The sequence below is a fragment of the Canis lupus genome, chromosome 11 (assembly GCF_048164855.1).
Source record: "Canis lupus baileyi chromosome 11, mCanLup2.hap1, whole genome shotgun sequence".
NCBI lineage: Eukaryota > Metazoa > Chordata > Mammalia > Carnivora > Canidae > Canis > Canis lupus.
The window spans coordinates 68,417,453-68,439,285 of record NC_132848.1 but is presented as its reverse complement, the minus strand read 5'-3'; the positions used below and the strand labels follow the sequence as shown (position 1 = coordinate 68,439,285).

Below are 21,833 nucleotides of genomic sequence, written 5' to 3'. Positions count from 1 at the left end.
GTAGAAAATATTAAACAGAAGAAAAGGAATTACTTGGAGTTTAGGTGGGGGAAAGCTGACTTCAGATTTCTCAGGGAAACCTGTCTCAAGGCAGAAGCGTTCAGTCGGTTGAGACATTCCGGAAGTTGTTAGGGTTTCTTTTTCTCCCTCTCCCTTCCCTCAAATTCTTCATACTCACTCTTGCCAGCTTTATTAATACGATTGTGATTATGTGGCATCTGTTTTGGACAGAGCCGATAGGACTGTAATTTCCACTTTAGTCCATCAGTCTGGAAAGGCTTCAAAATGCGGGCCAGAAAAAATAAAGAAATTAACCCAAGACGTCTGGAAAGGAGAGTATTGTGCTTCTGTCTATTGGAGCAGTGGGGAACCCTGGGACATCTTGATTGGAGGAGGATGTGTTGGAGAAATGATGCTCCTTGGGCATGCAGGACCTCTTCCAGCTGGCAGTGGCAACGGGACTCCTTTTACTCTCCCTCTACAGTGATTTGGCTTGCAGTTTTGAACTCAGGATTCGAGGAGAGGAACTTCCAATTTTAGTTCTTACCACTTATTTGGGGCTAGAAGCAATGGCCCAGCTCCCTTAGTTTCTCAACTGAGGAGCGGGAGAAGGGAGCGAGGCAACCCAGAAGGGGCAGCGAATGGAGTCAGCGCCTCCAGCAGGGCCCTCAGGAACCCCTGCAGGGATCCGGGAGCAAGCGGAGAGGAGAACCGTCTCCCTTCTTTTTCCTTCTGAGACAGGCTTTCTGTCTGAGTCACTATTTTCTCTCTCTGGCTCCTCTTCGTTGTTTCGCTTCACCTTTGATGCACCTCTTGATCTTAAGGGCCAATTGTTTTCCCCGGGGGTGGGGTGGGTGGTGGGAAGAGAGAGCAGCTTAGCGTAGCCATGAAGTGGGGCGATGGACGCCTGGCCCTGGCTCCGTACCTGGTGACCCGGTCGAACCTGGCTCTCGTCATCTGTTGATGAGTCATTTTGGTACTTCGATGAGTCATTAGGGTGCTTCAAAGGCATGTGCAGAATGTAAGCAAGGCACACGCTGCAACCCTGGGTGGGTTGCATGGATTCATCTGTGATCAACAAATGTTGGCTCCTGGTGGGATGAAGAGAGCCCACAACCTGACTCCCTCCACCTGGGAGTCAGCTTAGAAAAGTTTTTGGTTTTCTCAGCATCAATGTGTTCTTTTTGGAGACCAATGCTACCAGCTTTGAGACTGTCCTATTTAAAAAAAGATTAAAATATATAGTATTTGCTGTTTAGAAAATGACTGGCTATCTTAGAGATTCTCAAGAGAGAAAAGGCACAAGAATATCCTTTATTTTTTATTTTTATTTTTTATTTTAAAGATTTCAAAAATTTACTTATTTGTGAGAGACACAGAGACACAGGCAGAGGGAGAAGCAGGCTCCATGCAGGGAGCCCCACGTGGGACTCGATCCTGGATTCCCAGGATCAGGCCCTGGGCTGAAGGCGACGCTAAACCGCTGAGCCACCCGGACTGCCCAAGAGCACCCTTTAATTTACTAGGTAGAGATAACCATTATCTGCATGTTGGCATAACTCTTTTCAGCCTTTCTTCTGTGATCTTGTTTTGAATTATTAAAGTGGAGCGCTATTATACGCCCTAAGCAATTTACGTTATTTTGTAAACATTTCCCCATTTTAAAACTGTTTTTAAAGGCCTAAACATGTTATTTTAAAGAGCATCATAACATCCCGTGGTAGGGATATTCTTAGTAGAATTGGGGAGCGACGTTTCTTTCTTTCCTTTTTCTTTTTTAAAACACCATGATGAACACTTTTGCATTTGTATTTCCTTAGGATAGAAGTTATTGGGTTCTTTTTTTTTTTTTTTAAAAAAGGTCTTTTTAAGAACTCTTGCTATGGGATGGTTATGCTTGGTTATGCTTTGAACTCAGGAGGGATTTACCTTGCTTAGGAAGGGTGGAGGGAGAGAGCTGCCCGCAGCCCGCGGTGTGCCCACCGGAGCCCTCGGCGGTGGACGCGGCGTCTTGCAGCCCCGGTGGCCTGAGCCCTGCCCGCCTCGTGCGAGCGCCGGTGCACGGACACTGTGTCCACACGCGCTGTATGTATGCAGCCTGCAGCTATAATCATGCGTGTGCCCGCGTGCACCAACACACATGCAGACACGCGTATACAGTGTGTGCGCCGCGCGGACAGCAGGGAAGGGGGAGGCGGCGGGCGGAGCAGCTGCCCGGGAGGGGGGCGCGGCTCAGCCATTCCCCCGGCGCAGGGGACGCCGCCTGGGAGGCCGCAGGGCGAGCCGAGCCCTTCTGCCCCTGCGCGGCCGTCGCACACCTGGAGGTGCACCCCGAGGCCCGATGAGGATGGGGCGCCCAGGTGCGGGGCGGGCGGCGCCCCTGCCTACACCGACGGTCGGTGCAGCTCGCAGGGGCCACGCCGAGGCCGCGGAGCTGGGGGGGCTCCCTGGGTCCCCGATGCGCAGGGGGCGGAGCTTCCCGGGTGGGGGGGCTCCCTGGGTCCCCAATGCGCAGGGGGCGGAGCTTCCCGGGTGAGGGGGCTCCCTGGGTCCCCCACGCGCAGGCCGCAGAGTAGGTGCCGTTGGGGGGGGGGGGGCGAGGCTGCCAGGACGCCCCTGCGGGGACCCGACGTCCGCTCGAGCACGCGGGGGCTCTGGCCCCGAGGGGTCGAGGGGTGATGTTTGGCCCGCGGCGGGGCCGGGCTGCGGGGCACTGGGCGTAGACGCGGCGCCGCAGGCAACCGGGGAAGGAAGCGGGGCACAACCGGGGAAAGAGGGGGAAATTGTGATTAAAGGGGGAAAATGAAGCCGTGCGCATCTGCAGTTTGAAGAAACTGGAACCTGGAGCCGGGAAGGGTTGCGTAGAGCTCCGGAGCGTGCAGGTGAAGAACGGCGCGGGTGTCCCGCCAATGCCCCGGGGTGTGGGCGCCAGCGGGGGGGGGGGGCGTGCGGGGCAGACCCGGGGCCCCCCTCCCGCAGGCCGCCAGCCCTTTCCTTGTCCCTGGAAGCTCGGGAGGCGAAGATCTCAGGTGAGCTGTGCCTGGTGGAGCTCCGGGTCCAGCCCTCCACGTGCTGCACACGGTGACGTCCGTGCGTCCTCCCGCGGCTGTCTGTCCTGCCTCCTAGGTCTAACCCCGTTCCCGAGGGCTCCTCCCCCTGACCGCAGCCCCAGCCACCTCCGACCCCCCCTCCCTGCCATCCCGTCGGGGGTTCGGTGCCAGCCCCGGACACGGCGCCCCGCCGACAGCGCCCTCCGGGGCAGCCCGCCTGGCGCACGGCTCCCCGAGCCCCCCGACCCCAGGCCGCACCCCTCCGCGATACCCGCAGGGCCCGCGGGGAGCCTCGGCCCCGGGTGAGCAGGGCTCCCGGGGGACGGAGCCGCGTCACCGCAGCGGCGCCCCCCCGAAAGCCGCCCCTTTGTTCCACGGCGACCGCGGTTCACGGAGCCCCGGGCTGCACCGCTGGGTTCTCAGGCCCCGTCGGTCCCAGAACCTGGGGTCCGAGGAACCGCGAGCGCACGTTGCCTCCGCTCAGCACCTGTCTCCTCGCGCCCGCCACGGCCCCAGGGCTCCGCGAGGTCCCCAGGGAAAGGAATGAACGGGCCGTTGCCCCCAAACCCCTGAAGAGCCGACGGGCCACGGGGTACGCGGCGGGAACTGAGGCGTGGCCCGGCCTCGCGGGGCCCCGTCGGGGAGCAGCGGCTGTGGTCCTGGGGATGCGACGCCCAGGGACACCGGCCACAACCAGAAGGAATCGCGGCTGGATCAAGTCCTCCACCTGCACCCCCCCCCCCCCCGCCCAGGCCCCGTGCGCACGGCAGGCGGCCCCCTCCCCCGGCATCCTGGGTGCTCTCCCCACCCTCCCCTGCCCTCCTGGGTGCCCTCCCTGGCCCTCCTGGGTACCCTCCTGGGTGCTCTCCCGGGCCTGCCCTCCTGGGCCTTCCTGGGTTCCCTCCCCGACCCTCCTGGGTGCTCTCCCCGCCCTCCCCAACCCTCCTGGGTGCCCTCCCTGGCCTGCCCTCCCTGACCCTCCTGGGTGCTCTCCCTGCCCTCCCTGGCCCTCCTGGGTGCCCTCCCTGGCCTGCCCTCCTGGGCCCTCCTGGGTTCCCTCCCCGAACCTCCTGGGTGCTCTCCCCGCCCTCCCTGACCCTCCTGGGTGCTCTCCCGGGCCTGCCCTCCCCGGCCCTCCTGGGCCCTCCTGGGTGCCCTCCTGGGTCCCTCCCCGGCCCGGCCCCCCCAGCCACCCCAGCCGTGAGCCCCGGGCTGCGCGCTCAGAAGGCGCACAGCGGCGCCCCTCGTCCCCGTGGCCCCCCAGGGGCGGGCCGGGAAGCTCCTGGCGCCTGGGCCCCCCGGCCGCGGGCTTCTCACGCGCGGGAAGTGCACTTGGCCGGGTCCCCCTCGGCTCTCCGGCAGCGCGGGCTCCCACGGGCGACTACAGTTCCTGGTGACAACGTTGGCACAGGCTGACTGAACTTGGCTTCATGTTTCCTGAGTTTTCCTGAGGAGAGGACGAGAGCTCTCTCCTCTCCTTGGTTTATTTACTGCCCCACGTTTGTTTTCTTCTTACTGCAGCCCTGGGGGTCAAGGCCCAGGCCTCCAGAGAAAGCTCTATTTTCATGATTTAATTTTATGGACAGAAAAGTTCCAGTGTCATCCTCTGTGAATGGTGAAGACATCCTGCCGCATCCCTGAAGATGGCTCGGAGCCCTGTGAGGCGCAGGGCATGGAAGGGGCTGTGTGGGGAGCCAGCGGCTGATGGCCTGGGAACCTACCGAACTGTTGGGCAGGGCCCTTAATGTTGAAACACATCCTGAGAGTATTCATTATTCTGATGTGGAAAAGGGGGACCCGAGCCACCGATGCCTAATTTCATCCACGGTGTGTGTCTCTGGACCAGCCTCATGTCATCCAAGATTCACTTTGTCCCTGCCCCAGGACAGCAGCCGCGGCACCAGGCAGGATGCCTGAGCTTGGAAAGCCACTCAAGGAGGTTGAAAGCCAGTGGCCACAGGGACTTAGGGGAGCTGGGGAATTTTATCCTATAAAGACCTTTTCTCTACGAGGCAAATTTCTCAGTGAAATGGGGTGGGGGTAGGAGTGCAGGGGGAGTGGATTTTGGAGCCAGAATGACCTGGGCTCACATGATTCATTAACTGTCTGAGTTTGGGTCTCTAAGTTTTTGCATCTGTACAAAATACATATTAATAATTTCCACTACTTTATCCAGCCACTTAAAGATTAAATGAAAGGACATTTGTACTGCGTCTGGCATGGAGCCTGGCTCCTAGTAGATGCACAACAAACGCCACGTTTCTCTCCTTAGACACACATCTACACACACCTGGAATAATACTTCAAGGGAGTTTTCTCAGCGGTTTGCTCACTTTTGTTCTGAAAAGTGAACACTGTTCACCAGGAACAGTGTTCCTAGCAGGCAGAAATAAGGAGTGTACAGAAGTGCGTTCTTTCCAAAATATGGATGAATGCATAATTTCTAAGCAAATAAACTGACATTGGGTGTCTTCATTGTGAGGTGCTAAAGACGTAGAAAGCTCGCTCATGCCCTCACTGACTATGGAGTGAAGCTGGGGAGACAAGTCATACACTGTCAACATTGAGAGATGAGGAATAAAGACATCTGAGTCCTAGCCCTATCAAGTTTAGTTATTAAAGCTCCCAAATTTGCCATCAGCCACCCTAAGGCAGCAGTTCCCACTCTCCTCTTGTGTGGGGCCATGTGTAGCCTCTTTCCCCAGGTGACTCCACTGCTGCTGGGAGCACCACCATTATAGCTCTTCCCCTAGACACCCTGCACCACCGCTGCCTCAGGCCTTGCTCAGGCTCCCCATCTGCTCTGTTTCGCTCTAGCCAGTCCCTGTGGAGGCTGCGGGTTCCTCCCTGCCCAGGCTCCAGCTGCTCCACTAAGAACTGTCATTTCTCCCCCGCTCAGAGAAGATTCTACATGTAGCACCTGTTTCAACCCTCTTAAGATAGTAATGTTAGTGATAACCAGTTTAGACTTTGGAGTCAGAATGAATGGCTTCAAATCCTACTTCCACCAACTTCTAACTATCATTTTGGGCAAGTTAATAATTAAGCCTCAATTTCCTGCCTAGAAACTTGGGACTGATAAATATGAGGACTAAATGAAATGGCATGCACATAGTACAGCACATGGTAAGCTACCAGAAAGTGTTTGCTCTTATCAGCTAACAATTGCAGTTTTGGAGCGTTAGGTATGTGCCTGATTTACATTTCCTTTGTTGCGTTTCCTCAGAGGCTGGGCCACAGGTCCTCTTTCACCTGGTCTTCCTACTCAAATTTGTGTCTCAGAATGGGACATAAAATCTTCAACTCAGCTCTGCATTTGGGAAAACTGTTCTTTCCTTCCAGGATCACTTCCTTTCTTACCAGGCTTTGCCACAGTTTTTAAATACCTGTTCTAGTTTGAGACTCATAATCCTAAATACTGAGGAAAGTACTCAAAGTACTCAGTATCATTTCTTCCAAACACAACCCCAGTCTTCCTATAAAAAGGCCTGTTTACTTAGCCTGGAGCTTCAGCCTGAGCGAGGGGCTGGCTACAGGCTTCCCACACATCTAGAGGCTAAGGAGGTGTTCCCAGGGAAGGTAAATAAGAAAACACTATCCTTGCACACCCCCTTGGCCTTGGTATGGCTCAGTAAGATTTCCCAGGAAGAAGCTTACACACTCATCTGGAGCCCTGATTTTTGTGACTGTTACTCATGGTTAAGTTACTTCCAGATCTGGTCTGGAGGCCAGCAGTGATTGTGACTGCAGTCTCAGTGGACTATAAATATTTGCAGAATTTAATAGCTGCTGAGAGTCTGGCTTCCAATCAGCTTGAAAGTAGGTGGTAAATTTGATTCTTCCCTTTGGGTCACTGACGGGTCTTGGCAAAAAAAACAGGGGCATATCAATAATCAGGTGGCTTAGACAATCACAAAGGTTTGAGAAATAATCAAGAGCTACAAGGCTGAACAAGAAGAATCATCATCTACTTATATAAGGCCATTCCTTCAAGACAGAGAGAGGTATAGTTGTTTCCCCTACTACATAGAAACAAACACAGTCAAGCAAAATTAAGAAATGGAGAAATACTTTCCAAACTAAGACAAAAACCTCAGAAAAAGACCTTAATGATATGGAGATAAGTTATCTGATAAAGTATTCAAAGTAATGGTAACAAAGATGCTCACTGGACTTGGGAGAATGGATAAGAACCTCAACAGACAGAAAATATAAGTAACAGAAGTCAGAGAGCTGAAGAATACAATAACTGAACTGAAAAACAGACTAGAGGATTTCAACAGCAGACTGGATGAAGCATAAGAATAGATTGGCAAGTTGGAAGATAAAGCAATGGAACTCACCCCAGCAGCAAAAAGGAAATAAAAATTTTTAAATGAGGATAAGTTAAGAGACCTCTGGGACAACATCAAGAAGAATATTCACATTATAGGAGCACCAGAAGAAGAGAGAAAAAAGAAGCAGACAACTTATTTAAAGAAATATATATATATATATATATATATATATATATATATATATATAATTATATATAAAATAAGTAATAGCTGAAAATTTCCCTAACCTAGGGAAGGAAACAGACATCCCAGTCCAGAAAGCTGAGAAAGTCCCAGCTAAGATGAATCCAAGGGGAATCACACCAGGAAATATTATCATTAAAATGTCTAAATCAAAGATAAAGAGAGAACCTCAAAAACAATAAGAGAAAAACAAATTGTTACATAGAAGGGAAATCCCATAAGGCTATCAGCAGATTTCTCATTAGAAAATTTTCAAGGCAGAAGAGAGTGGCATGACATATTCAAAGGCTGAAAAGGAAAAACTTCCAAAAAATATACTCTACTCAGCAAGATTATCATTCACATTTGAAGGAGAGATACTAAGTTTTTTCAGATAAGCAAAAGCTAAAAAAAGTTTATCACTATTAAACTGGCTTTACAAGAAATATTAAAGGGTCTTCCTTAAGCCAAAAAGAAATGGGACTAATTAACAAGAAAACATATAAAAGTAAAGATCTCACTAGAAGAGGTAAATACCTAGTAAAAGTAGTGGGTTAGTCAACTAAAGCTACTAAGGAAGTTAAAAGACAGAAGTAACAAAATTATCTGAAGCTATATTAGTTAAGGGACACATTGTTAAAGGACACGTAAAATAAAAAAATGTAAAAAGTGACAACAAAAACATAAAATGTGTGTCAGGGGGGAGTAAAAATGTAGAGTTTGGAATATGTTAGGTTTATTATCAACTTAAACTAGACTATTATATATGTGGGTTGAGATATGTGAACCTCATACTAACCACCAGGTAAAAACTTAAAAGTCAATACACAAAAGAAAATGAGAAAGGAATCTAAACATATCACTAAATAACTAAAGAAAATCATCCAACCGTAAGCAAAGAGAGAAAAAGAAGAAAGGAACAGAGAGGAACTACAAAAACAGCCAGAAAACAATGATCAAAATGGCAGTAAGTACATACCTGTCAATAATTACTTTAATTGTAAATGGACTAAATTCTCCAATCAAAAAATGTAGAGCAGCTGAATGGATGAAAAACAAGACACATCTATATACTGTCAACAAGACACTTACTTCAGAAATAAGGAAACCTTACTGGAAGTAAGGAATGAAAAAAGACATTCCGTGCAAGTGGAACTAAAAAGAAAGCTGGTATAGCCACACTCATATCAGATGAGATAGACTTTAAAATAAAGACTAATAAGAGACAAAGAGGGCAGTATATAATGGAGGGGTCAATCCAGCATGAAGATAACATTTCTAAATACATATGCACCCATTATAGGGGCATCAAAGTATATAAAGCAAATATTAACAGACCTAAAGGGAGAAATTGACAGCAATACAATAAGAGTAAGGGATTTTAACACTCTATTTACATTAATGAAAAGATCATCCAGACAGAAAATCAATGAGGAAACATTGGTCTTAAATGACATTTTGATAGACATACACAGAACATTCCACCCCAAAGCAAAAGAATATACATTTTTCTCAAGTGAACATAGAACATTTTCCAGACCAGATCATGTGTTAGGCCACAAAACAAGTCTCAATAAATTTAAAAAGACTGAAATCATATCAAGCATCTTTTCTGACCATAATGAAATAAAACTAGTCAGTTGCAAGAAGAAATATGGAAAACTACAAATACATGGAGATTAAACAACTTATTACTGAACGATTACTGGGTCATTGAAAAACTCAAAGGAGAAATAAATGATATCTAGAGACAAATGAAAACAGAAATATAACATATCAAAATCTACAGGATGCAATAAAAAGGAGTTCTAAAAGGGAAGTTCATAGCAATGCAGGCCTACCTCAAAAAATGAGAATTCTCAAATAAGCACTTTAACTTTATACCTAAAGGGCTTAGGAAAAAAGAAAAAAAGTCTAAAGTTAGTAGAATGAAGGAAATAACAAAGATCAGAGCAGAAATCAATGAAATAAACTAAAAATACAGTAAAAAAAAATCAATGAAACTAAGAGCTGTTCTTTGAAAAGATAAACAAATCTGACAAACCTTTAGTTAGACTTACCAAGAAAAAAAGACAGAGGGCTCAAATAACTAAAATCATAAATGTAAGAAGTTATAACTGATACTACAGAAATACAAAGAATCATAAAAGACTACTATGACTAATTATATAACAACAAATTGAACAACCTAGAAGAAATGGATAAATTCCTAGAAATGTATAATCTTCCAAATACTTAATATGAAGAAATAGAAAATCTGAATAGACTGATTACTAATAAGGAGACTGAATCAGTAATCCCAAACTTCCAAAAAAAGAAAAGCCCAGGACCAGGTGGCTTCACTGGTGAATGCTATCAAGCATTTAAAGATTTAATACCTATCCTTTTCAAACTTTTCCAAAAACCTGAAAAGAAGGGAAAGCTTCCAAACACATTTTATGAAGCCAGCATTACCCTATTGCTAAAACCCATGCAAAGACCTCACACACGAAAAAGGAAATTTATAGGCCAATATCCCCAATGAACATAGATGCAAAAATCCTCAATAAAATATTATGCAACTGAGTTCAACAATACATTAAAGGGATAATACACCATGATCAAGTGAGATTTATTCTTGGGATGCAATGGTGGTTCAACATCTGCAAATCAATCAATGTGATACACTACATTAACAAAACGAAAGGTAAAAATAATATCATCTCAACAGATGCAGAAAAAAGCATTTGATATTGACAAAATCTAATATCCATTTATGATAAAAACTCTCAACATAGTGGGTATGGAGAGAATGCATCTCAACATAATAAAAACTAGATATGACAAACTCATAGCTAATATATCAAACAGTGAAAAGCTGAAAGCTTTTTCACAAGTTAAGGAATGAAACAAGAATGCTCACTGTCATTACTTCTTAAAATACAGAGCTGAAAATCCTAGCCACAGCAATTAGGCAAGAAAAAGAACTAAAAGACATTAAATTGGAAAGAAAAAATAAAACTGTTACTATATGTAGATGACATGATACTATATACAGAAAATCCTGAAGACCACAAAAAAACTGTTAGAACTAATAAACAGATTCAGTAAATTTTCAGGATACAAAACTAATATGCAAAACTTATGCATTTCTGTAGACTAATAACCAACTATCAGAAAGAGAAATCAAGAAAATAATCTCATTTACAATCACATGAAAGAGTAAAATACCCAGAAGTAATTTCAATCAAGGACGTGAAAACTATAAAACCCTGACTGATGAAAGAAATTAAAGACACAAATAAATGGAAAGACATTTCATGCTCATAGATTTAAAAATATTGAAAAAATTAATATTATTAAAATACCCAAGAGTACCGGGGTGGCTCAGTAGGCTGAGCATCCGACTTTTGGTTTCAGCTCGGGTCATAATCTCAGGGAGGTGAGATTGAGCCTGTGTTGGGCTCCTTGCTTAGTGGGGAGTCTTCTTGAAATTCTTTCTCTCCCTCTCTCTTTGCCCCTTTCCCTGCTCATATGTTCTGTCTTTTTCTCTCTCTCAAATAAATAAATCAAAAATAAGTAAGTAAATAAATAAAATGATCATACTACCCAAATCTACAGATTCAATGTAATCTCTATCAAAATTCCAATGGTATTTTTCACAGAACTAGAACAAACGATTCAAACATTTATATGAAACCACAAAAGATTCTGAATGGCCAAAATAATCCTGAGAAAGAACAAAGTTGAAAGTATGCTTCTTGATTTCAAACAGTATTAGAAAGGTATAGTAACCAAAACAGCATGATATGGGCATAAAAACAGACATATATATAGATCAATGGAAAAGTTCATAGAGCCCAGAAAGAAACCCAAACAAATATAGTCAACTAATTTATACCAAAGGAAGCAAGAATATTAGATACATATTAGATACAGAAAGGACAGTCTCTGTAATAAATGGCATTGGGAGACTGGATAGTTACATGCTAAACAATGGAACTAGACACTAACTCACACCACATACAAAATTAACTCAAAATGGATTAAAGAATGCAATACTTGAAACCATAAAACCGCTTTAAAAACCTACAAAAACAAAAACAAAAGGCAAATATGCTCCTTGACATGAGTTTTAGCAATTTTTTCTTCGATCTGACTCCAACAAAAGGAAAACAAAGCAAAAATAAACAAATGCAATTACATCAAACTAAAAAGCTTCTGCAGCGTGAAGGAAGCTGTCAACAGAACAAAAAGGCAAACTACGAAATGCAAGAAGATATTTGTAAATCATGTATCTGAGAAGGGGTTAATGTCCAAAAATATATAAACAACTCATACAACAGAATAACAAAACAAACAAAGAAGCAATCCAATTTAAAAATGGGCAGAGTATCTAAATTGACATTTTTCCAAAGAGGACATACAGATGGCCAACAGGCACATGAAAAGATGTTCCACATCCCTAGTTGTCAGGGACATGTAAATCACAACCACAATGAGATATTATTTTTTACCTGTCAGAATGACTATAATCAAAAAGACAAAAATATCAAGTGCTGGCAAGGATATGGAGAAAAGGGAACCCCTGGCCACTGCTGATGGCTATGTAAACTGGGGTGGTCACTATGTGAGACAGTATAGAGGTTCCTCAAAGAGTTAAAGATTGAACTACCCAATGATTCAGCAATTCTACTTCTGGATATCTACCTGAGGAAAACAAAAAACACTAATTTGAAAAGATATATCCACCCCTATGTTTACTGCGGCATTATTTACAATAGCCAAGATATGGAAAAATCAGTGGATGAATGGAAAAGAAGATGTGGTGTATATACACGATGGGATATTATTCAGCCATAATAAAAGAAGGAAGTCTTGCCATTTGCAATAACATGGATGGACCTTCAGGGTATCATCCTGAATGACGTAAGTCAGAGAAAGACACCACAGAAGTTCTCTTACATGTAGAATCTAAAAACCAAAAGAAACAGAAAAAAAACCTAGACTCATAGATATACAGAAAGTGTATTGGAAGGGGAAGGGCTAGGAGGGGATGAAATGAGAGGGGGATTTAGAAGCACAAACTTACAGTAGAGCAAGCCATGGGGATGTAACGCATAGCATGGGGAATATAGGCGATAATATTGTATTAACTGTGCATGGCGACCGATGGCAACCAGACCGATTGTGGTGACTATTTCACAGTGCCTACGCATAGTGAATCATGCTGCACACATGAAACTCAGCTAGTATGGTATGACAATTACATCTCAATAACAATAATAAAAAAGAATGATGCAAATGATAAATGCCCTAGGGGTTCAGAGGAGGAGCTTTGACTCCATGTAAGGTGGGGTCATTTTATAACAATCTGGGGTTTGAGTTTCATCAGCCTGAGATAAGTCATTTGGGGCTGGGATTTCCAAACACAAAACGGTGGTATCTAGGAAGGGTCACTCTGACTAGAGAAGTGTTCAAACGTTGGCTGCAAGACAGTTTTTGACACTGAACTCCAAATGGGGAGGAACCAGGGGCAGGGATGAGAAGAGTTGGGTAATTTCATGGGAGAGCTAGAGATGTCAATTAGAGAAGACAAGAGAGTGCCCTGGACAAAGGGAACTAAAGTAGATGAGAAAGCAGAGGAGTGAGAGGACAGAAGGAAAGAGGAAAGAAACATAAAAAAAAAAAAATCAAAGCGGTTACTTAAGGAAGAAAGTTGAATATAAGACTGCAAAAGAAAATTCGCTCACGTCTCTGAGATTAAGCAGCTTCGATCAACTGCAAAGCACAATGAGCATCTCTGAAATCATCCTGTCTCAAGTGTGTGCCTCTTACAAGTAGATTTTAAACACTAAACAAGAGCACATAGGTGAGACATTGTGGGGCCTGGGAATGACATCACAGGCATCGCAGATCCTTGCTCTGGATACTCAGACTTTAATTTGATCAAAATGAAAGTTTGCTTGATTCTCCACTATGATCTCATCCTTGACTCACAATGGTGCTTTTTGAAACGACTTCTATAGGTCTCCTTCGGCCATGTTACAAGATAGGACTGATTTGCTTAAGGAAAGTGATTTAAAAATATATCATTGATCTTGAGAAATCTTTTAAAGTCTATGACATTTCTTGGCTCAGCAAGGTCAATTTTTGTTCCAAAGTTTCTAAAGAAAAACTCTTATCTCTAAAGGATTGATTGATTTATTTTTAAATAGCAATGTTATTCCTTCTCGTACCCCGTAAGTCATCTTTGTTTCAAACTTGGTTCTCTGAGGTCGCTGAACTCATTGGACCCATATGAAAGAGCATGAGTCTCTCTTCTATAATTCCTTTTCACGACTTTAAATCCACCAGGTGCTCCAATGGTTCTGATGATGAGGAAGGTGGAATTGCCCCAACGTGTAATTGAGCACTTGCTTGGGGCCCCGCAGAGTAACCTGTACCTTTGTACTTTCCCAGGCAAGAAAAAGTTATGGGGCTACCTTGAAACTCAGCCTACTATCTGACCTGTGGGATAATTTTTTTTGTATATATATTTTTTATTGGAGTTCAATTTGCCAACATATAGCATAACACCCAGTGCTCATCCCATCAAGTGCTCCCCTCGGTGCCCGTTGTCACCCAGTCACCCCATCTCCCCCCCCACCTCCCTTTCCACCACCCCTTGTTCGTTTCCCAGAGTTAGGAGTCTCTCATGTCCTGTCTCCCTCATTGATATTTCCCACTCATTTTCTCTCCTTTCCCCTTTATTCCCTTTCACTATTTTTTATATTCCCCAAATGAATGAGACCATATAAGGTTGACTGACTTCACTCAGCATAATACCCTCCAGTTCCATCCATGTGGAAGCAAATGGTGGGTATTTGTCGTTTCTAATGGCTGAGGAATATTCCATTGTATACACAGACCACAGCTTCTTTATCCATTCATCTTTCGATGGACAGTGAGGCTCCTTCCAGAGTTTGGCTATTGTGGACATTGCTGCTATGAACATCGGGGTGCAGGTGTCCCCGTGTTTCCCTGCATCTGTATCTTTGGGGTAAATCCCCAGCAGTGCGATTGCTGGGTCGTAGGGCAGGTCTATTTTTAACTCTTTGAGGAACCTCCACACAGTTTTCCAGAGTGGCTGCACCAGGTCACATTCCCACCAACAGTGCAGGAGGGTTCCCCTTCCTCCACATCCTCTCCAACATTTGCGGTTTCCCGTCTTGTTCATTTTCCCCATTCTCACTGGGGTGAGGTGGTATCTCGTTGTGGTTTTGATTCGTATTTCCCTGATGGCCAGCGATGCAGAGCGTTTTCTCATGTGCTTGTTGGCCACGTGTAGGTCTTCTTTGGTGAAATTTCTGTTCATGTCTTTTGCCCTTTTCATGATTGGATTGTTTCACCCTTTGCTGTTGAGTTTAATAAGTTCTTTATAGATCTTGGATACTAGCCCTTTATCTGATAGGTCATTTATGAATATCATCTCCCATTCTGTAGGCTTTTAGTTTTGTTGACTATTTCTTTTGCTGTGCAGAAGCTTTTTATCTTAAGTCCCAATTATTCATTTTTGCTTTTGTTTCCCTTGCCTTCACGGATATATCTTGCAAGAAGTTGCTGTGGCCAAGTTCAAAAAGGGTGTTGCCTGTGTTCTCCTCTAGGATTTTGATGTGTTCTTGTCTCACATTTAGATCTTTGTGTCTGGTGCAAGAGAATGCTCTAGTTTCATTCTTCTGCACATGGCTGTGCAATTTTCCCAGCACCATTTGTTGAAGAGACTGCCCTTTTTCCAGTGGATAGTCTTTCCTGCTATGGTCAATATTAGTTGACCATAGAGTTGAGGGCTCATTTCTGGATTCTCTATTCTGTTCCATTGATCTATGTGTCTGTTTTTGTGCCAGTGCCACACTGTCTTGATGACCACAGCTTTGTAGTACAACCTGAAATCCAGTATTGTCATGCCCCCAGCTCTAGTTTTCTTTTTCAATATTCCCCTGGCTATTCGGGGTCTTTTTTGATTTCACACAAATCTTAAGATGATTTGTTCCAAATCTCTGAAGAAAGTCCATGGTATTATGATAGGGATTGCATTAAATGTGTAAATTGCCCCGGGTAGCATTGACATTTTCACAATATTAATTCTTCCACCCCAAGATTGCTAGAACTCATACAGCAATTCGGCAGTGTGGCAGGATACAAAATCAATGCCCAGAAGTCAGTGGCATTTCTATACACTAACAATGGAACTGAAGAAAGAGAAATTAAGGAATCAATCCCATTTACAATTGCACCCAAAAGCATAAGATACCTAGGAATAAACCTAACCAAAGAGGGAAAGGATCTATACCCTAAAAACTACAGAACACTCCTGAAAGAAATTAAGACACAAAGAGATGGAAAAATATTCCATGCTCATGGATTGGAAGAATTAATACTGTGGGATGATTTTAAACCTAATGTATAAATATTGAATATAATCAACTAAGAAATCATTAAACTACTTGCTAAAGTGACAGAAGATTAGTAAATCAAGGACTTGCTAATGTTAAACAATGGATTTGATATTCAGAGCTGGATTTCCTCCAGTGTTCCTGGGCCTTTGCCTGTACAGCCCTCCAGGGTTCTTCCACATGACCCCTCATTCCTCTCTACCCACTGCCAGGATCCCACAAGGAAGGGACTCTTCTCAGACTCTTGTTCTGCACTAGTTGCATGAGAGGCCAAGGTTCCACCCTCTACCAGGATGATGTGGTTGTGATTTTGATTTACTTAACCCACATCCAGAGTTCCTCCTGTCTAGTAGAAGAGATAAACCAAGAGATTTTGGATATGTCATTGAACCCCATGGGGACTCAGCTGTTTTTGTTTTTTCTGTGAAATGGGAGGATTTGATGATATCATGTATGAAATGCTTTCCATGCTAGATATCAACAGGTCAGTGTCAGGCTTGCCTCTAAGTTGTGTGCAGCCTAACGCAAAAGTATGAATACAGACCCACATATCACATCTCTACGACTTAAAAAGTTATGAAAACTGTTAAGTAAAAAGTTCAATCTTGCGGCCTTCAAAAAGACCTGAAAGGCCTTGTTTAAATTTAGAAATTCTGGACTTCTTGGAGTTCTATGCTGGAGTGCAATCCCTTCTCACACCTCTCCCCTTTTCTTTCCATCCTGCCTGTGTCCAACCACAAAGAACCTTATGTGGGCATCTTACTTCACTGGTTCAAACTCTCTCAACATCCCCTCCAAAGAGCTGCTTGTTGGCTAATCCACTAACCCAGAAGGGTGCTAGGACCCACAAGTGGGAACTAATAAGGGTCGTTCTGTTTATTATGCTCATGGGGAACCATGGAGCTTTCTCTCTTCTCTGCTCTCCTCTTCTTTGACAGTGAGCTCAATTTTTAATGGTCAAAGCGCAAGAGCCATCGGTATAAGTTCTAAGAAGTCAACTTACTGAGAACATTACACTTACAGGATTCTTCTAGCATAAATGACCATGTACCAAAAATACTTCACGGCTAAAAAATGAATTTTGTATTTGTGATTTTATCTTTTTAGACTCGTGGAATTCCACAACCAAGTTCACATTCTCTGGCTCTTTCTTTTTTCCAGTTTTTGTTTCTATTTTAAACAAGCTGCAGTTGAGTAACACAATTGAGACCTGTTACAGTCTCAGTGCAAAACACTATCCACTGATGTGTGCGTAATAGTCCTATTGCTATCAGTTATTACGTTTAGTTAATAAAGTGCCCTGAGAATATATACAAGGTTTTTGAGATGCAATTTTAAATTTACCTGGAGACTGCTTATTCTCTTATCAAATATTTAAGGCTTCCTCTTCTTAGTGTGATGGTTTAAGATCCAAAAGGTACAGGAACACATTAATGTAGGAAAGTAATGATCTGATTCAATAGAACCCTTGACTACTACAGAGAGAAATAGCACCAGAATTAATGTGAATTGGAAGCCTGGTTTTCAACTGGAGGCTACAACTTAAAAAATAAAAGATTGTTTGGAATTTCTGCCTTTAGATAGTGTGCTTAGTAATATCAGTTTCTTGGCTGCTTTATGAGTATTTGGATGCTTACTATAAAAAGAAGACCTCACTTGAAATAGCACAAGCCATGATTCGAGCCGATCTCCTGTAGACCCTATGGGATCAGAGACCCAGCAAACATCTGTTTTACACTTGTTAATAAGGAAAAGGGTGAAAATTTGATCGATTCCTAGGAGACAATAAAACAGAGTTCAGGGGGCTCTGAGTTTGAGGTCCAAGGGAACAAAAGGATCCCCCAAATCATCTGCAATCCAAAGGCTGCAAGAAAAGGAAATGATTGTCCCATCTGTGCAAGAATTCAGGATCCTGGTCCAGGTCTGGTGAAATTCAGTGATTGATGCACACTGAGAGCAGAGATGTTTGTCCTTTACCAAAGTCCATGGCTGTTGGTTGCATCAGGGCCTGGAAAAGCTCCAGAGGCAGGATGGTCTCTGGCACTGATCCACCAGCTTACTCCCTCCTCCCCCACAAGCTGGGGCTTTTGGATTGAATGTCCAAGGAACCGTTGTCGTGTTGGCCTGAAGTTTTCAGTTCCACAAACCTGATCTCTCCCTAAGGCTTACCTTGATGTTGATTCCAAGTCTAGTGTATGGGGCTGACGATGATGTAAGAGACAAACGCTTGAAAACTGAACTTGGATCCTTTTCGGGCTGTGGTAGAGCTGAGGGCAAGGCTTTGCTTTAGAAGCCGAGGAGCTGAGTGGATGGTGAGGGGAGAAGACAAACTGAGTACATACCAGCTTCTCTAGGGTGTGTTCCTGCAAACTTAAATGCATGTGCTGCTGCAAGAGCAGCATTGGCGTCGTGTTCAAATCAGTTCCAAATGCAAAATGTGGTTTCCCCAAATGCAAAATGTGATATAATATCCTTAGGTGCTCTGGTGAACCTCTGAGGGACAGTGGTGACAAATAAGTTTGCAAACACTTATTATACGTGGAATACTGCAACACTGAGTTTCAAAGAATTAAAATTTAATGCGTGTAAATGATGGAAATAAAAGTACAGGTATCGCACTTAAAATACTAAACTGGTTTTTACACTATCCTTTTAAAATGCATGATTATTATAGTGATAATTACTAGAGATGACTTTTTAATGTACTTTATCACGTTCATGGAATCTTTGCCTTGACGCTACTCTAGCCCAGTGATGCCCAGACTTTGACCTTCATAAACTGATCATTTTAAATATGAATAATAACAAAATAAGTATGACAAATATAACAGTAAGAAATAGTAATATGGAACTGACATAAGATTTGGAACTTTAAAGCTTTTCATTTATTCTTTAATTGTATGAATAGTAGCTAAACATGTTCTTATTATTATTCTCTGGATGGTTTATTCATGTAGATGGCATTACATGGTACATTTATTCAGGTTCTTTCTTTTCTTAACGTTCGTGATTTTTCTATATCACTGCAGCTCTCTTTCATTCGTTTTAAACTGCTGTACCTAATTCTATAATGTGACTCTACTGGGTCTATGTAACATTCTCCACTTGCTTATTTGTGCTTCTTTTTGCCCATGTGTGGGCACAATAGAGAAATACTCTCACATAAGCATGGAGACAGGTATGCAGCTTGCCATTTTTTTTTCCGGGTAAGGGTTTTAATAAAAGGCAAATTTTCACTAATTCTCCTCGTTATTTTCTAAAACATAAAGGAGCTACCACATACTCTAAAAGAGAAAAAAAATTACAAGCGGAAAAAAAAAAAAAAAAAAAAGAGGATCTTCTCCAAGCCAGAATAAATGGACACCTTACCATGGTTTTATGGAAGATCACGATGAGCCCTAGTGCCACAGTCTGATTTGGAGAACTACCACTCGAGTCTAAACTCAAAAGCAAACAGGCTCTTCTTCCATCAAGTAGCTTCAGAAGAATACAACAAAGACAATAGCTGTGAATGCCTGGTCGTGGTGGCTCATCTCCCTACTTGTTGCCCCCATCCCCAGCTCACCTCCCTTAAGAGGCACCAAAGGGGTGTGGGGGTCACCGTGGGTCCGTCTGTATACACTGCCCAAGAGGGTTTACTTACACCAATGAGTTTTTGGCCCTCTCCTGCTCTCAGCACCTGCTGGTCCCTAGTGGGGCACTTGCCTAAATAGTGGCTGGTGTTCCTGGGAGTACAGCGGATGAACTGATGAGGAGGCATGTATTGTATTCGATGTGATATAATAACACACTATTCGATATATAATAACTTCTTCAATATATAGTAACTAAATATTAGTTTAATATCCATTACCAGAAAATGACCAAAGATACTTAATATCTCATGTAAGAGACATGGGTTGATTAAAAGAAGAAATATCAAAAGTGAATCTGTAGGCACTAACACAGAAAAATAACCAGAGTTAAAGTAAAGTAAGTACTCTGTAACGATCTGAGCAATTTAGTCGACATTTTGGATTCCCAGTCTTCTCATCTTTCAGGTGGGCTCAGTAACCCATCCCTCCCAGCAACATAACAAAGGTTATGTAAGGTGAACCTCAGCAAGTGCCCGGCACACACAGTGAGTGGGTACAGTGTAAGTCTGTCTCACTGCTTTTCCACTTTTTTCTCTTCCTCCTCCAGGAATCTCTTCTCCAGCTCCTAATCTAGAATTTCATCCTGACAAAGTCTGAATGTTTTGTTGATCAGAGTCAAACTAAGGTCTTACCTGTCAATAACGGTATTTGTAGTCAAGTATGCAAGCTCTGCAAACTCACAAGTCTTCCACATGCAAATGAGTGGACCTCTCGGGGTGGAATTTCAGGCCCGGAGATGAAATTCTTGAGGAGGGAGTGATTCCTGGAGATAGAAAAAGAACACCATGCAGATTATTTGTTAGGCCCGAACGGGGTGTGGAATACCTGTCTGTCGTGTTCCAGTGAAGAGCTGTCACTTCCTCTGGGCCAAGGCATTTACTTTCTGGCATACAAAGGCCAAGATAAAAATCTACTAAGATCGGAAAAGAAATGTAGTTTGTTGGAAAAAAAAAAAATGAAACCGGCTATAGCTACTCATCTAGGAATAACCTAGGGGAAGTGAAAGCTCCTGGTTCAGTTTTGAAACTGGGTTTTATTTTCCAGTGGACTGGAATGTACAGAGAAAGCCCAGCTTGCAGGAATCTCCCACCGGCCTCCCCGAGATCCTTTGTGAAAATGTAAGTTATATGTATTTTCACCCAGAGTGAGAGAGAGCGTCATATATTGTCTGGAAACAATTAGAGGTATTTTTCCATCTTGATCTGACAACCTCAGACACATAGGCGATTGTCGGCTGGGGTGGGGGGGTTGGGTGTTGGTGTTGGTGTTCGAAGTCTAAGTTCTAGTGTTAACTATTTAAACAGTTAAAGTATAAAAACGAATTAAGTTGAACATGCTTGGAGCCCCAAAGGGTGGACACTGATGGAACTGGGAGGCTCAGAGAGGTTTAAAAGTCACCAAGAAGAAAAGTCTCGAAGCTTGGAAAATATTCTGTGGCTGCTAATGATTTTCCAAGACCCTTCAGGAAAACCATGTGACAAGGAGAGACCATTCAGGGAAGTGCCTAACCTGCCACCAGAGGCTGTGTGGGGACCTGGGAGCCTGCCGGGAGCCTGGCATCACCTGCTTCAAGGTATGGCACCAGCGCGGTGGCCCCAGACGGCCTGCAGAACGAAAGGTCTTGCTGCCGAGATGTGCCAGTCTCCGGGAAAGTGCATTTGGATTATTAAAAAGAGAAATTCTACTGGTTCATTTTGAAAGAAGGCTGGCATGGAAGGAGAGGTCAGAGAGGGGTCAGGGCAGCCTGAGAAGGCACTTGGGGAAAGTGAGCCAGTGCGGACAAGAGATATGCAAAACCTGACGCAGACTCATGTGGCGAAACTTTTTCAAGTTTCGTGAAAAACCTTTTAAACTTTGCTTTAAAACCGAAGTTAGAGGCAAATGTTCCCACCTCTCTCTCTGTTTGTCAGTGAAGTCCAAATTGCCAAGTGCCATAAAGGACAGTTGTGTCAACAGCACCAGGCTTTGCATTTGCCAAATGGTAGTCAGCAAAACAGGCCTCACACTTGTGTAGGGACCTAACACTTGGCAGTGTGTTTTCACAGCTCTGGTTTAGTGGATCCTTATGGGAAACGTGCAGGAGAAGCGGGAAGGTGACACCATTTCAAAGATGGGAAAACAGGGGCTTGGGGAAGCGGAAGATCTCGTACAGCGTTGCAGAGCTAGTGGGAGGTGGAGTGAGGATTCACACCTGGTCCACCCACTCTACTCAGTCCCTGTCCCCACACCATGTGT

General features: G+C 44.1%; 1 long non-coding RNA gene across 1 annotated transcript in view; it reads right to left on the bottom strand.

Moving 5' to 3' along the window:
- LOC140600386 (uncharacterized) overlaps positions 1–21,833 on the bottom strand; it is a 343,896-nt gene that overhangs the window by 16,627 nt on the left and 305,436 nt on the right. The window contains exon 3 of the long non-coding RNA XR_012003649.1: positions 20,231–20,361. This is a non-coding gene — a long non-coding RNA (uncharacterized lncRNA). The remainder of the gene's footprint in view (positions 1–20,230; positions 20,362–21,833) is intronic.